This window comes from Mycteria americana, chromosome 1 (genome assembly GCF_035582795.1).
Source record: "Mycteria americana isolate JAX WOST 10 ecotype Jacksonville Zoo and Gardens chromosome 1, USCA_MyAme_1.0, whole genome shotgun sequence".
Classification (NCBI taxonomy): domain Eukaryota; kingdom Metazoa; phylum Chordata; class Aves; order Ciconiiformes; family Ciconiidae; genus Mycteria; species Mycteria americana.
Genome location: NC_134365.1, coordinates 76,565,627 through 76,580,513, shown reverse-complemented (window position 1 = coordinate 76,580,513; position 14,887 = coordinate 76,565,627). Strand labels below are relative to the sequence as shown.

At 42.9% G+C, this 14,887-nt stretch overlaps 1 protein-coding gene across 3 annotated transcripts in view; it reads left to right on the top strand.

The window, feature by feature from the left end:
* Positions 1–14,887, top strand: part of ITPR2 (inositol 1,4,5-trisphosphate receptor type 2) — a 269,451-nt gene that overhangs the window by 148,583 nt on the left and 105,981 nt on the right. The window lies entirely within an intron of this gene.

The following is a 14,887-nucleotide window of genomic DNA, read 5'->3' as shown; positions in this document are numbered from 1 at the left end:
AAGTATGTTCATGGGTTTCACTTTACCTTGGGAAAAAATATTGATTACAACCCAGTGTCGCACTGTTTCACTGTCTTAGGCTTTTACACCCAAATATTTTCAGATGTCTAACAGCGCTTATTCATGTTATTGTACCTGGTAAAATTATCCACCATTCAGATATACTAGCTATGAGATTCAATCTTAACCTCAATCTAACCTTAAGAAAAATAAAGTCTATGGTGGTTAAGATGCCCACGCTTATTTCTGGGTGTTTGAGATTTTAAAGTTAAATGTTTTGGTCCTGTCATATGATGTGATAAAGTACCAACACGCTCTTTTCTATGATAGATGAGCCATATATTAGAAATGGGAAATATTAAGTGTCTTTGTTTTGACTGTGTATTGTTTGTTTTGATTTCAACATATGGACATGGGAACATATTGCCCAGGCTTCTAAGCAACCTGCTAGACAGGATAAAAAAAATCTCAAGGCAGAACAGTGAAATGAAGACAAAGGCAGCAATAGCAAAACATCAGCCTTGCTCTATGCAAAAACAGCCAGTGCCTGCAGAGCAAACCAACCTCGTCTTCACCTCCTGCAAAGAATCTAGCCTCAAGAAAAATGTGGTTAGGCCTGGGCAGACAGAAATTTTTTTTTTTAATGTCATAAAAAGAGTTTCACAAGTGAAGCAGATATTATTATTCTTAGTTATTATTCATACTTATTCTAATAGCTTTCAGGGTCCATAATGCCACTGCATCACCTGGAAAAACTAATTTGCTTTTGTAACTGCATGCTATGATGAACTTTGCCAAACCTCTCCAAAATAATTGCCCAGACCCACCAAAAGTTAACGTCATCTCAGGACTGCAGGGATAAAAAAAGCAGTGCTTTAATGTATGACTTAAAACAAGCAAACAAATAACTTGCCTGTTTTAATTGCTCTTTGTACCCTGTTGGGGATGCTGATAAAGTGAGATTGAGTGAAGCCACCAGAGGGAGTGTGCTCCATTGGTATGTAGGGGCTCTTCACCCAGCCAGCCCTGCCTCCAGTTCTCAGGAGTGGACATAGGGGGTGTATGCCCAGACCCCTCGTGTGACCTCCACCATCTCGGTACGGCATGGTGGGTGGAAGAGCTCTTCGGGAGACAGAATTTCTCCCTCGTGCTTTCTCTTGAGTCCCATAGATTTCACATGGAGGAATGTAATGAATCAGTGCAAACAAATGAATGAGTAAACAAGCTTGTATAGTTTGCAAGTGCTTCTCCGGCTTGCTACTCCTGTGAGTCATTGTTCATGGTATGGACTTCAAAATAGTAAAAATAGCACAATTAATAGCCTCTTGCGCGTGTTTCCAACTTTTTTTGAACTGTGATCTCACTGCCTGCAAAGTTATTCAACTATGTTATGCAGATACTAAAAAAAATTATAGTAGTAAATATGTAATGGTAATATCAGAACAAAGCTACAGAGGGACATGTGACATTTTGACAGAAAGCCTGAGTTTGTTAATCACCCATCATAATGTACTTTGTGTGATAAATTTGACAGAAATGGTAAACCTCCAGTTTCTGCAGGCTTTCCCACAGTGAGAAACAAGGAAGAAATCGTAAAATAAAATTTCTTCCTCTCTTTCTCTTCCCTTTACCTCCCACAGTTAAGATCCAGGTCTGGGAACCTTGCTTCTACTGTCTTTATCTTTCATGTGACCACTGGAAGGTAGCCTGTTTCATTGAAGGAGCAGGAGGAAAAGATAGCTGTAGGTGCTTATTTCACTGTTTTGATGCCTGTTCCTGTATCCACTGTCTCAACTCTATCGTTGTGCCTCCCCTTGCCGGGGTGTTTCAGGGCTGCTCGTGCTCTCCTGGCTCCATCCTTGGTTGCCCTTGCAGTCAGCCTTTGAGGCAGTGCTTGCTTGTGTGTTGTTTTGCTTAGTGCCGCAACATCTAATTGTGTTAGGAATCAAAGTTTAATTTCAGAAGTTTGATTTAAGGTATATAAATGACACATAAAACCTCTTGGTCATTGATTGGCTTTCATAAGTAATTGTGGGTGGTTATTACGATCTCCCGGGAGTTTTACGTTAAGTCCTAGTCCTATTTGTATTGATTAGGTAACTAACTGGAATGAAACTTGATCTACAGCCTCTCTCTTACAGAAGGCTCTTCCAGAACAGTGTTAAAACACTTGGGTAGAGCAGTGTGTGGAGGAAGTTGACATTGCCTCTGTTCAGACAGTTACTGTGGTATAGATAAAAGCCTAAACCAACTGTTTAAGAAGAGAAACAGGAGAGACAGAAAGGACTGAGTTTGGACTAGATCTGCCTCATCTATGTTTGTTTTTTTTTGTTGCTGGCCATTTTTATACCCATTTTACAAAACCAGAAGGATCTTGGTCTAGAATTTTTAATTTTTTTAGGCAAATCTTTTTTGTCCTTCACCATAGTGCTTGATTTCAGATTAATTTCTGTGTGAATGCTGCCTCTAGACCTACTTACATGTCTCAGTTTGAATCTGAGTAACATTTCCAAAAGCACCTGAGACATGTAGACCACTGATGCATGTTCATTTTGCAAATGACTGGAGCAGTTTAAAATCCTAGCATTATCTTGCTGCCCTGCTGAAAGCGACTGTCCCTACAATGGAGCTGGTGGGCTAGGAGGGGTGAGTCCTTCCAGCTGCTTCAAAGAGGGTTCAGAAGCTTAAATTCAACCTTCCCTCAGTGAGTTGGATGAAGTTGTTAACTCTTGACTGAAGTGTGCCCATACGGCAACTTCTTAACCCACTCCAGCTGCTGGCATGTCAATGCCTTGGGCACGGACAACCTTCTGAATTCCCAACTGTTCTTAAATAAGGTCAGCATCTCTGGGGGAAAAAATACTCTCTCTGATAACGTGTGTATATGACAAGTTTAGTGTAACATTATTGGCTGATCAGAGTGTAAATGGATGATAGTGCATTACAGAATATGGCAGAATCCAAGCCTGTATACCCTGCCAACTGGTAGTTCCAAAGGGAAACACTATTATAAATAGATTGAACCCTTCGGTAAGGGTTACTTGTGCTGCAGAACACAGACTTTATACTTTTTTCCTGCTTTAGGTGTTGAACTACAGTATAAATAACTGAAAGCTGCATTTTTAAGTGTCAGTAGAACAAAGACTTAAGCTGCTTAATTGTCAGAAATAAGTAGTTGTGCTTTTTGCCTTTTTTGGAAAAACTAATGAAGAATGTTGTCTTGCTCTTATACGTTTGCACTAGCTTCATGATTTAAAATCATAGAAGTGGCTTTGTAGCCTTTCATTTTACAGTGTTAATGTTTCTGCATTCCACTTCAGATATGAAATGTAAGCTATCCTCTCCTCTTTATTTTCAGCAACAGCACCAAATATACATGTGAAAAAATAGTACAGCTTTGGTGTAAATACAAATGTATTTTATTCCTGTAAGATGTAGTCCCTGATATGGCCACTATCAGCTCTTGGTCATTTTGTGCCAGAAGACCTGAGTCTTTTCATGTGGAGATGTTGACGAAACTCCAATGAGTTTGTCAAAAGCCATAGTCCCAGTTCATGAATGTATTGATTTACCAGTCAAGCTGAAACCAGTGGGAGCTGCAGGTCTTTTTCTGCTGGGAAAAATGGTCTCAGTGTGTCTTAGAAGCCAGGAGATGTTGCTGGGAGGCACTGCAGTGTCCCAGAGTTGCAGCTCTTTGAATCAAAGACATTCTCAACTTAAACTGCGTTCTATTCTATAGCCTTCTTTTCAAGATGATTTTACTTATTTGCATCTGTGAATTAGGCAGCATTCCGATAAATAGCATACGTAGGTAAAAATAAAAGCAGGAAAAAAGAGAATAATTCTGAATATGTGGGGCTTGCTGAATGTGTTATACCTTAAAAGGATGCTTATTTTAAATGGGAGGAAGAGCAGGATCCCAAATTCCTTTATTTGTGTTACTACTCACATTTTGGATTAGTGGCACTGCAGGCATTCTGAGGAATTACATTTAATTTTTCACTATTTCTGCTGTTTTATTTGTGCTCATTTATAAAAATGCCTATGCACTAGCCTGTTTTTTCCTGTTGTCAATAAGTCATTCTCCTCACTAAGCTCAGTGTGTCTGTAAGGTAATAGGGGGTTAGAAATACTATAGGAGAATGTTTAAGCTCAGTGCTGTTTATATTGGATTTTTTAAAAAATCACTTGTACATTTCAGCTGGTAATTTTTGCAGTATCCTGCATTACAACCTCTCTCCTTAGGAAAATAGCCACAGTTTGGGGGGGACTGGAGGTGCAGGGAGGAAGAATGTTTGGTTACCTCTAGCAGTGCCAGCCTGGGTGCTGTGACCAGCAGGTACTTCTGGTACGGTCAGGAAGGTGCTGTTGTGGCTTTGTCGTGATAGTTAAGTGATGAAGTATGGCAGAAAGTTCAAACACAACTGGGACAAACCCCTCCATCTGTGCAGTGGTTTATGTGAAGGTGGTGGTCTGTTGCAGAACCGAAGCCTGCACTGATTCATTGCAGTGGGGGATTCAAGCTTTGCTATTGCTGTGAATCCTCTGAGCCAGTAATTGCAGCGGCAGGAGCATCAGAGCTTTCAGATATGCAAGACTAAACACTAAATGTGGTCAGACCCTTAAAGTGTGGTAATTTCTCATTATACCCGTACGCTGACATTTTACAAGCCAAGGAAATAAAACCTACAGAGAAACAAACCAATGCAGTTTCACTGTTCCCCCCTCTAGGCTTCAACCTGCAATAATTAAGCAAAGAGATACCACAAGGCATGTGATACTGTTGTTTGTACTAGCTAGGTGTTGTTAGCCATAGAGCTTAGTGCCTCAGGCCATCAGCCACTACAGCATGTTGTTATTGCTGCATGTTTCTGGTGCTTTGATACACGGTATCAATTAGACTATTCTGAAGTAGCATCCCTCATCTTTGTGGTATCCCTTATCCCTCCGGTAATGTGCATTGTTCTGGACTAAAGGAGAATACTGCTGTACGCTGTGGGGGACATCCCCCAGATATTCTGCTGGGCTTCCAGTCACGTACATTTATAAAGAGATTTATTTTGTTGCTAGTGCAAAAACCCTGTAAGTACTTGGTATATGAAAAGCATGACTTCTTTTTAAGGGGAGATTTTTTTCTGTAAGTAACAGGCCTCAGAGATTTGATCCCGCTTTGGACTGTCATCTGCTTGTGTTTAGAAGCCTGTTCAAAGTCACTTTACTTGGGCCAGTTGTGAGGTGCTTATAGTGGTCTGTGTCAAGGATAGTTTCAGGCAGAGTGCATTGCTCTTGTTGACCTGGAGAAGAACGTTAAACTGAAAGTCATATATCAAGGATGGGTAGGAGACAGCAATTCTGACCTCTTATGAAGTGTAACGTCCTGATCTAGTGAAAGGCGAGAGCACTTTAATCTGCTGCTGTGGGAGTGAAGCGTATGCCTAACTACTTTGCAGGACTGGGCGCATTCATGATTTTGCCCTCTCTTTTATATGCATAATTGTTAAGTCCAGAGACTTAAAAGTACTCTTAGCTCAGGTGATAGTTGTATGAGCAATGGTGTTCACTACTCACTGGTACTTATTCTTCTTTGTTTCAAAACCGTGGTTATTTTTTGTTTGTTTGTTCTCCAAGTCACAAACAAATCTAGTGGCAGGATGCCAAGGCTGAAAAAACACATGGTTGTAAACACATTTCTCCCAAAAGATTGTACCCTCCCAGCAGCTCATATTTATCAAATTTTAAGAATATGGCATGTTGTTATCCGGTTTTGTTTCAGAAATATTAAGCCCCAAATCCTGATGGATAAATTGTTTTGGAACTTGTATCATCTGCCTTTCTCACGTATATCATCTTTCCTCTAAAGGAACATCTGATACTGTAAAATATTTTTTTCTGTAGATACTGATTTAGACGGCATCAGCCAAAACAGTAACAAACTGGAGTAGCTTGTTCCTTGCTCTGAACTTCACATGGCCAACTTCTGCTCTGGAATTTCCCCTTTGCACAGTGTATGACATAAAGGTTGCTCCTTGTTTTCCCCTTCTTTTTTCGTATCAATTCCTTTCTATGGATCTAATCTTAAGAACAGCAAACGAGCAAGAAACTCTTAACTGCCTGCAAACTGTTTGGCATCCTTCTCTTACTTTTAGTTAAAAACAAATGGAAAAGAGTGCAAGGGAAGAGAGCTGTTTAATAAATGAAACCTTCAGAGCTCTGAATATGGTTCATCTAACCTTACTCAGGTACAAAATTCATGGAACTGATCAGGATTCTTTATGTGAACAACAATTGGATTTTATTTTTGTTGTTTTGAATACAGGTGGGATGGATTTCACTAAAGGTTTCAGTTCATCTAGAAGTTAAAGTCCATGCTCACTATAGCTATTTGAATCAAATTCTACATCATGAAGGCATCAGGATCAAGGTTTTGTTTCTGTCTGGTTTTATTTGTATATTTTAAAGCATGAATAAAGCAGCCAAGATTTTGGGGAATTTAGTAGAAGGTTCTAGCAGATACTAGATTGGCAAGGGGCTAGGTAAATGACCAAAGGTATGTTATAGGTTAATATGTAAAATGACTCAGCAATTTTATTATACGGTTCATGTCTGCAGGTGTGTGGAGTTTTGTGTGAGGATATATTCATATGCATATAAATATTTATTTTAGATGATTTATTCTTATTCCATCTCTTTTTTTAATGAGCAGCATATTACCTCCATGGTGGAGTCATATTAGAAGATAAATATTTGAATGTGCATTCTGTGTCCTACCATATTGTTTTGTTTTTAACGGAGTAGATGTTCTTGCTTAGAATATAAAGTGTCTGATATGCGTTAATGCTCTCAGAGTTACTTAACATGAGGAAAAATGTAATTCCCATGGCCACCCTAATTTTAGTGATTGGTGCTTGTTTAACGTATCCAGCTGACATCCCAAGAGGCCTGTGTCTGTGCTTATTTGCAGAGCAGGAGCAATTCACATAGGTGCAATAGGGGTTTTCATACCCTGCCTGTCTGATGGTGGGAGGAGCTACACTGAGGTGAGAAGGGGAGTTGAGAGGAACATGTGATTGATGAGTATGGGGAGAGAAAAAAATTGCAGGCATCCTGACGTTTGGGATAGTTGCAGTTTTTCTTGGGAGTTAGAATAAAACTGCATAAAGTCTGGAGGATGTTTCTCCCCACACACGTCCCGCTCCCTTTTAAGTATTAGTTGCTATACAGAAAGTCCACATTTCTGAGCAGTTTCTGTATCACTGCCGGGTAACGTTTATAATTTTTACTGGTGAGCACAGAGGAGTGCTGCAGTATCGCAGAGACCACTGTGTGGCAACTGTGGACTTTTCAAAAATGTCTCCTGTCTGTGGGTGCAGATCAGCCGCTGCTGCCGCTGCTTCTGCACAGCTGAATTCCCACAGCAGTCAAATGTCTGCAGTCGTGGAGGGGGCGAGAGAAAATGTCTCCTTTGGTTTTGAATTTCCTTGGAAGGGGAAAAGGGTTCTTTTGTTTTCTGTTTTTTTGTTGTTGTTGACTGTCACAAATTTGCTGTTGCTTTATTTAATATGTTTGAGCAACAACCCTGTTTGTACTTTGCAGTCGCACCAGAGATAGCAGTGAGCAGAATTCAATGTATTGTATTAAGGATGGCCAATGAATATTTATGATAGACCTAGGGAGCCAGTAATAAAAATGAAATCGGCATGATGCCACTAGATCCAAATCTTTGATCTCTGTTTTAAGAGAAAATACAATAAAGCAGGGGATAATGGACTCATTATAATGGAATGGTTAGTTATGGTTAGTTAGGGCAGTGTAAATAGGTGGCGTTACATAAACTGCTTTAGTCCAAGATTCACGATTCAGAAAAGTGTTTCAGGAACTGAGTTTCTACAAAAACCCCTCAGTTTATGCTATTATTTCATTTAGTCAGTACAAACACAGTACACAAGTACAGTACAAACACGAACTAAAGATGTATCTCTTTAAGATACCAGGATGGGCAATGCTCTTGCTTTACTAGGGGAAGCAAAAGCAGTAAGAACCAGCAAGGCCCTTCTACTCAACCTCTTTCTGTGCTTCTGCTCTTCCTCTGTTACGCTGTGAGCAGGTAGGGAGGGTTGAACGTTGCAGGAAGGTAGAAATTAGATTCTTCTCCGACCAGACTGTCTTGCTGGATACCAGATGGGAGGGGACGCTTGGGGTTATCAGCAGAGAGGGGAAGGCTCAGGGTTCTGCATCACCCAGGAGGATGCAAGGGTCCTGGCTGGAGACGTATGCCCCATCGAGAGCAGGGAGAGACTACTGCAATGTGCTGAAGCAGCTTTGGGGAAGCCTAATGAAGGAGTCAGTATTTGACAGGGACGGGGAGCAGGAGCGAGTGAGCTATTTTTCTTTTTAATGGTTGCAATTACTTGCTTAACACCCCTGCCACACTAAGCAAGAGGCAGAGGAGGGTTGATTCCAGGCTGTAGATGAAAGCTGATCTTGAAGTCTCTGTCTAGCCAGACATGAGGAGGAAATGGAAACTCAATGTTTTCTGATTTGTTTCATACTGATGTAATTTCTAAGGGACTTCATCACTAATGACATCTGGCAAGGGATTAGTCCGTAATGTGGTCCAACTCCCCCCGCTCCCCCTTTTCAAGAAAAAGAAAGTATATGCTATATTGAACTTTGGAAAACAGCTATTAAGCAACCACAGTAACTGCTTCTGCTAGGATTTTTTTTTTTTGTCTGAAGCATGTTTGGCCTTGGAGGAGCGCCTGGATGGTATTGCCAGCTGGAATTGTCAGAGCTGCTTTGTTTTCTGTCCCAGGAAAACAGAAGCCTGGCAGGCAGTCACTCTCGCTCTTATTTCATATCCCTGCTTAGTCAGACTTGCCAACCCCAAGCACTGAAAACCCTGAGTCAGGCCACAAACAAATCACGAGATTTGGCTTGAAAATCATGAGATTTTTTAATTACAAGTAGTTTATTTGGGATTTCTTTGAGTCTTTAGCATGTCTGTTCTTCCAATTTTATTCTACAAATCCCAGAGCTTGAAATATGCTTGATTGAATTATGCATGTGTTTGTTTATTTAAATGAAAGCCAGGTTCATTTACGGTTACCTGACCTCTGGAGTTCGCGGGGAAAAGACCAGAATATCTAAATGATGTGCGTTGACCAGGCTGTTCAACGAGGGGCCTGTTCTGGAGTTGGTGATTGCCCTGAGGATTATAAGCTTAATTATCTTGGTGTCACTTTGACCCGTAGGCTTTTCGCAGAGAGCTTTTTTGTTGGGCAGAGCCTGAAAGTGTTCTTTCAGTTTATGGCAATGAACACTTTGTGCAGGTTGTGCCTTGTTTACCTTGCAACAGCTTTTCATGGGCAGCATGTGGCACCTTGCCAGTGAGGCCCGATTAATCCATTTTCTTCCCACTGCAGTTTCATCATCGCTCGGGTCTTGCTCAGAGTGCACACGTGCAAAGGCTCTGTGCTGTACAGAGTCACGAGTGTAACGTGCTGACACGGCGTGGATGTCGGCGAGAGGCTGTGCTGGCTCTGAGCTGGCTGAGCTGTGAGACAAGGAAACGTGCTCTGAAGGTTTGGACTAGTGTTGATAACTCCAGATGCAGAGCTGTCACCTGGGGTTGGGGAGGGGACCTTGTCACTCTGAAAATTCCTCTTGGCAGAGTTGTCCAAAACATTTTGTCCCCAAGTAATGAGCAGTTACACTAGCGATGTCTCCTTATATTCCTTTTTCCTGCAACCCTTTTACGCCCCCCCCCTTTTTTTTTACTACCTTCCTCCTCTTTCCTGCAGAAAACTTGTTTTTTTGACTCCTTAGTTGTATATGGTAGCATTTGTGTCCCATTAGCCCCAGGTCCCATAGGGCTGGATACCAGTCTGTCTGTCTGTCTCAGCTGCAAAAGAAATTTAGATAACCTTGACTCTCAGGTCTTTTAGTATGAAGAGTTCTTACTGGCTCCAGGGGAACAACAAGCTCTGCTTGAAGCAGGTGTTTTCTCAGCTATGACCAGCTAGAGGTTCTCAGCTCTAGGGTTTCCCCCAGGCCACTCTACTGGGTGCAGTTTAGCCCTTTAAGAAATCAAACTCTTCTAAATGTACAAATATTTGACTGTCGCTCTCTAAAAATGAAAATCTTTGCATTTAAACAAATGCTGGAAGTCCTGCACATTGTTGGGAAGCTCTTCCTCTTTTACTAGTCAGGGCAGTGTTTTCAAATGGGTTAGAAATACTGCTGGAGAATAGAATATACAGCCTGAGCTCCCTTGATTTTGCGAAGAGACCCATATTAACTAGGTTGCTTTTGTGAGGCAGAGAAAATAACAGTGGTAATTCACTGCTAGCAGTAAAGTGGGTGATGGTCAGTAAATTTACCCTGGATGGCACAGAGGATTGTTCTGGTTATATGTCACAGTCTTTATTAAATTTGTCCTGGTTGTTGCTAGCATTCTGTTTGTGTAGTCATTTTAATTCTGACAATAAAACTGGCCATAAGGACCCAGAAGGGACCTCTTGAAAAATGGAAGTTGAACAGTTTAAGCTGTGTTTTTCTTCTTTTTCTTCACATTTAAGTATTCTTACTTAAGTATACTTAAATGTGTATATGTAAGTGAATAACATCATGCATGGGAAAAACTCAGATTTTGTTATTTGAGTTTGGATTTTTGTTCTGGTGCTGTGTGGAAATGTTTGCATTAAAATAAAAACAACAACAAAAACAAAACCTCGGCCAGAGTAACAAGTTTAAGAGATTACTCTGGGCTGTGGTGTGCTTAGTCAGAAACGAGTAATTTCTATTGCAGAAGTCTGGGCAAAGTGGTACCTATTTCTGCCTGTGTGTGCAAATAACCTGCTATGCCACACAGCCAAAGGAAAGGGAGTCAAATGAGAACGGTGCTGGCTGCGTTTGAGCATGCCGAGCACGCGTGTTGAGCTAGGATTAGGAGGTGGCAGATGAACTGGCTCCTTCTGGAGTCCTACCTGATGCCCTGTGAGGTTGGTTAGAAGGGTTTGGACTCCGGAGTGTGGTCTGCAGAGAGTCACTTGACTTAAACGAAGCTGTTTATATAAACAGATTATTTCCATACCTATGATACTGAAAGAGCTTGTTTTAACTCAGTAGCAAGTTCTAGCATACCAGGTAATCTAAATACAGGTCTTTTACTTCCTTTTTTTTAAAAAAAAAAAGAGAAAAAAACAGGAAGTCAACTAGTTGATACATGCTTTAATTCAACATGTATTTAACCTAATTTTTAAACTCTAAACAATTTGAAACTGGAAAAAAAAATTCCCTTGACTTTTTAAAGCACCTCTGTCTTTCCAAATTTTGCACATACTTTTTCCTTTTCTCTATGTTTTGTTCTGATTTTTAGCTGAAGAAAGACTTTCTTTGAGAGCAGGAAAGGAAGTGTTGCTGGGATAATGTTTTCTTTTGAACTAGCCAACAGTTTATGGCTTCTGTGTCTTAAGTTCAGTACTTTGACCACTATCTGTCTGTTTTGCTACTAAGCCCTATGTAGTGTGATTTTACTATTGAGCCAGCTGGGGCTCTGCCCCATGCAAGAACCATGAGGTAATAAAATCAGAGTAAATTAAAAGTGTTTTCTCAAGCCCTCTGCACGATTCTGAACTATTAATTTCCCACTGCAGCTTTGCCAGCTGAAAAGTAGCTGCTTTATTGCCCTGGACTACGCCATGCACGTACATCTCCATCTTCCAGCAGAGGCCTCCAAAGCCACAGGAGGTGGCAAACCAGCCGCCGGGCAGCTGCAGCAGTGCACAAAGGGGCTCTTTCAGACATGTTCTTGCTAGAAAAGCACATGTGCAGCTAAAACAAGTTACAGTCCGTATCTGACTTGAGCAAGAGCCACCCTGGGGAAACTGTCTTATTTTTTTTCTGAAATTGGTGAATAGATATATTGCCCTAATGCTTGTTTCTGACTTGATGAACACTGTGTTTGGGCCCAGGACTTAGTTCATTCTAGATTTTTCTGTTGTGAGAAGGGTTGCTGAAGGACAAGGGAAAGGAACTGATCTCCCCTCTGACGGGCTACTTGAATACGGCATTGCTTTTTGCCCCGAGTCTGCTGCCCAGTGATGTACTGTTGCTGTGGACACGTGTCAGTGCAGCACAGGGTACTTTTAAGTAGCACAAGCTAGCTCCCTTTTTGGGCTCCTCTCCAGAGGACCGAATGACTCATCTTCAAAGAAGGTCTCTCTGAAAGTGGAAGCAGGACTTTGTGTATGACAGTGCAGAACCTAGCAGTTGGCAGGGCGCCCATTTTCTCCTCCCTAAATCAAGCAAACAGTGTGCTCCTGGGCTTTGTGAATGAAAGATTTGTTGAAAAAAATGGTATGAAGTCTTAACAAACACTGATTTAGTAAGCTTGGCTTTGGATTATCTACATAAATTCTTGTTCTGAAGTTGGCTTCTATTGGGAAAAAGCATGCTTTCTTAAATTTGCTGAAATGTTGGCATACATGGAAAGACTCACTTCTTGAGTCGTACAGACTTCAGAGACTCTTCCTGCTGTGTTGGACAACTCGACTTGCAATGCCCATTCTCCTGAAGGAAGAATTCTGGGTCAAGGTGGCTCTAAAAATCTGCAGCCCAAGAGGGTGATCCAAGAAAAGACAAAACACAGGGACTTGTACGTAGTACCCTCCCTTGCAAACCTCCCTGCCATATGCAAGCACTGATGCTGAGCATGGGTGGGATGGCTAGCAGCTTCCAAGTCAGTAAGTTGGATGTCGGTATGAGGCCGGCGCAAGTTGGGGTGTGTGTTAACCCTGCACTCCTCCCAGCACGCAGCTGTGTTCTGTGGGTGTTATACTTAGCAATGGAGACCTGCAGATGGTGACATTGGTAGGGACCCCCCTTGCCTGAAGTGGATCTAGCCCTCGTCTTTGACATGGGGAGGAGCATGTTTTATCCCCAACAGCTAATATATATCCGTTATTAAGTAGTGCCTGCCTCGTTCGTGGAAAATCCCTCCAGGTGAATGATGCCTGGTGCGATAAGCATGCGCTAAGCGGGAGCGGGCTGTTACCCAGACCTCGCCGCACGTGCTCGGCCGCTGCTGGGGATGAAAGCCGGTTGCGAGCAGGACGGGGAGGAGCGGTGACGGGGCCTTCGGCCGCTCTGCAGCGTGCGGGGTCAGCCGCGTCGGGGCTTGCCGGCTCCCAGACCTCTGCACAGATGCTGCGGCAAGCGGGAGGCGCCCAAGGCGTTGCGTAGGTGGCTGCTTTCTGGCAGGGCAGCAGGCTGCGTTCCCCCGGCAGCCTGGGGTTAGCACGGGCGGGAGGAGGCGAATACAAGGCGCAGGGTTTTACCTTCGATATTCGACATCTCTCCGCCTGCGTAACCGCCTTGTGCCTGGCGAGTGATTTAATGAACTGTTTCCACTGGCCGGCGGAGCGGCCCCGTTTTCATTTGCTGCCGCCAAGGCCCCCGAAACATGTGACCGCGCATGTGAGCGGTGCGCGGGGCCGGCAGCGGCGGGGCCGGGCTGGAGCTGCCGCCGGTTGCCGCTGAGGCGAGGGCGCGCGCGGTCCCCCCGGCCGGCGCGGCGGCACCGTGCCGTTATGTAACGCCCGCAGTGTCTGGCAGCGCGCGCGCCGGCGGGGGCGCGGTCACGTGTCCCGGCGGTGCTCCCGGCCCTGAAATTCAATTAGATGGCTTTGAACGATCGTGAGCCTGCATGAGATAAGCTGTTGCTGCCAGACACTAGAAAGCGAATGGGTTGATTAGCCGCACATGAATTGATAAATTGCTCTTGTAATTCCGGCGGGGATATTTGCGTTGCGTATACATCATCGTGCCACCAAAAGGAGCCTGAAATCGAGCGTTATGTAACCTGGCTTGAACAGCCACGACAGCCGCGGCGACAAAAGGACACAAACAGCAATCTCTCCTCCTCCTCCTCCTCTGCCCTCCCGTTGCCAAAAGATCACAGAACAATGTTTTGTTGCTGCTCGGCGGAGGGCTTTGGCCCTCGCCTGCCTTGCCGTTGCCTCTCAAAGCAGTTTCGCAGGCAGCAAAGCTGACTCCTCAGGTTTCGGGATGATTGACAGGTTAGTCGTCAAGAGGCTGACAGTTTTGGCAGAGGAAGCTGGTTTGCAGACACTAAAGTTTGTGCATGCAGGTGGCCTGTTAGGACTTTTCATAAATTATTTTCTATGTGAGACTCCCTAGTGGCATTACACAGGGTGTCTGTATGAAGCTGCAAATGTTCTTGCCATAAACCTCTTGCCTTTTATCCAGTTCTCCGCAGAAAGAAGGTCCTGTGACTGCAGGGAAAAAAAAAAAAAAACACAACGTGGAGGAACTGGGGCAGCTTAAAATTTAAGCAACAATTTTTATTAATAAGCAGCTGAGGAACAAATTGACGTAGCAGAACTGAAAGAGAAGCGCTTCCCCCATCCCCACCCTGCAACATTCACCCCACCTTTTCTCCAAAGTACGTTTCGAAATGTCGTCGTTCCTCCCCTGATGGAAGCTAACGTTCATTGTCTTGCCCTTGAAAAGAATAATATTGCTGCCCAGGAGCTGTGAAGAAACCAAACCCTCTGAAATTTTAAGCTGTATTAAATCTTCTCTGCTTTCTAAGGGCCCCAATATACTGTTTACAGGCAGTCTGATTGCATGGCAGTCAAAACATTTTCTTCTTAAACATTCCCCTGCCACCACTATAGTAAGAAAATAGCCATTTATAAAGCTGTGCTTGCAACAAAATCCAATGTTGTTTGATAAGATCAGGTATACTGGTTGTGCATTTGGGGAATATTCAGCAAATAATATCACTTTATATGATACACATTCTATTATCCTGTATTTATTATATTTCCAAGAGGAAGTTATTGTTGGAGTCGCTTTTTTTATT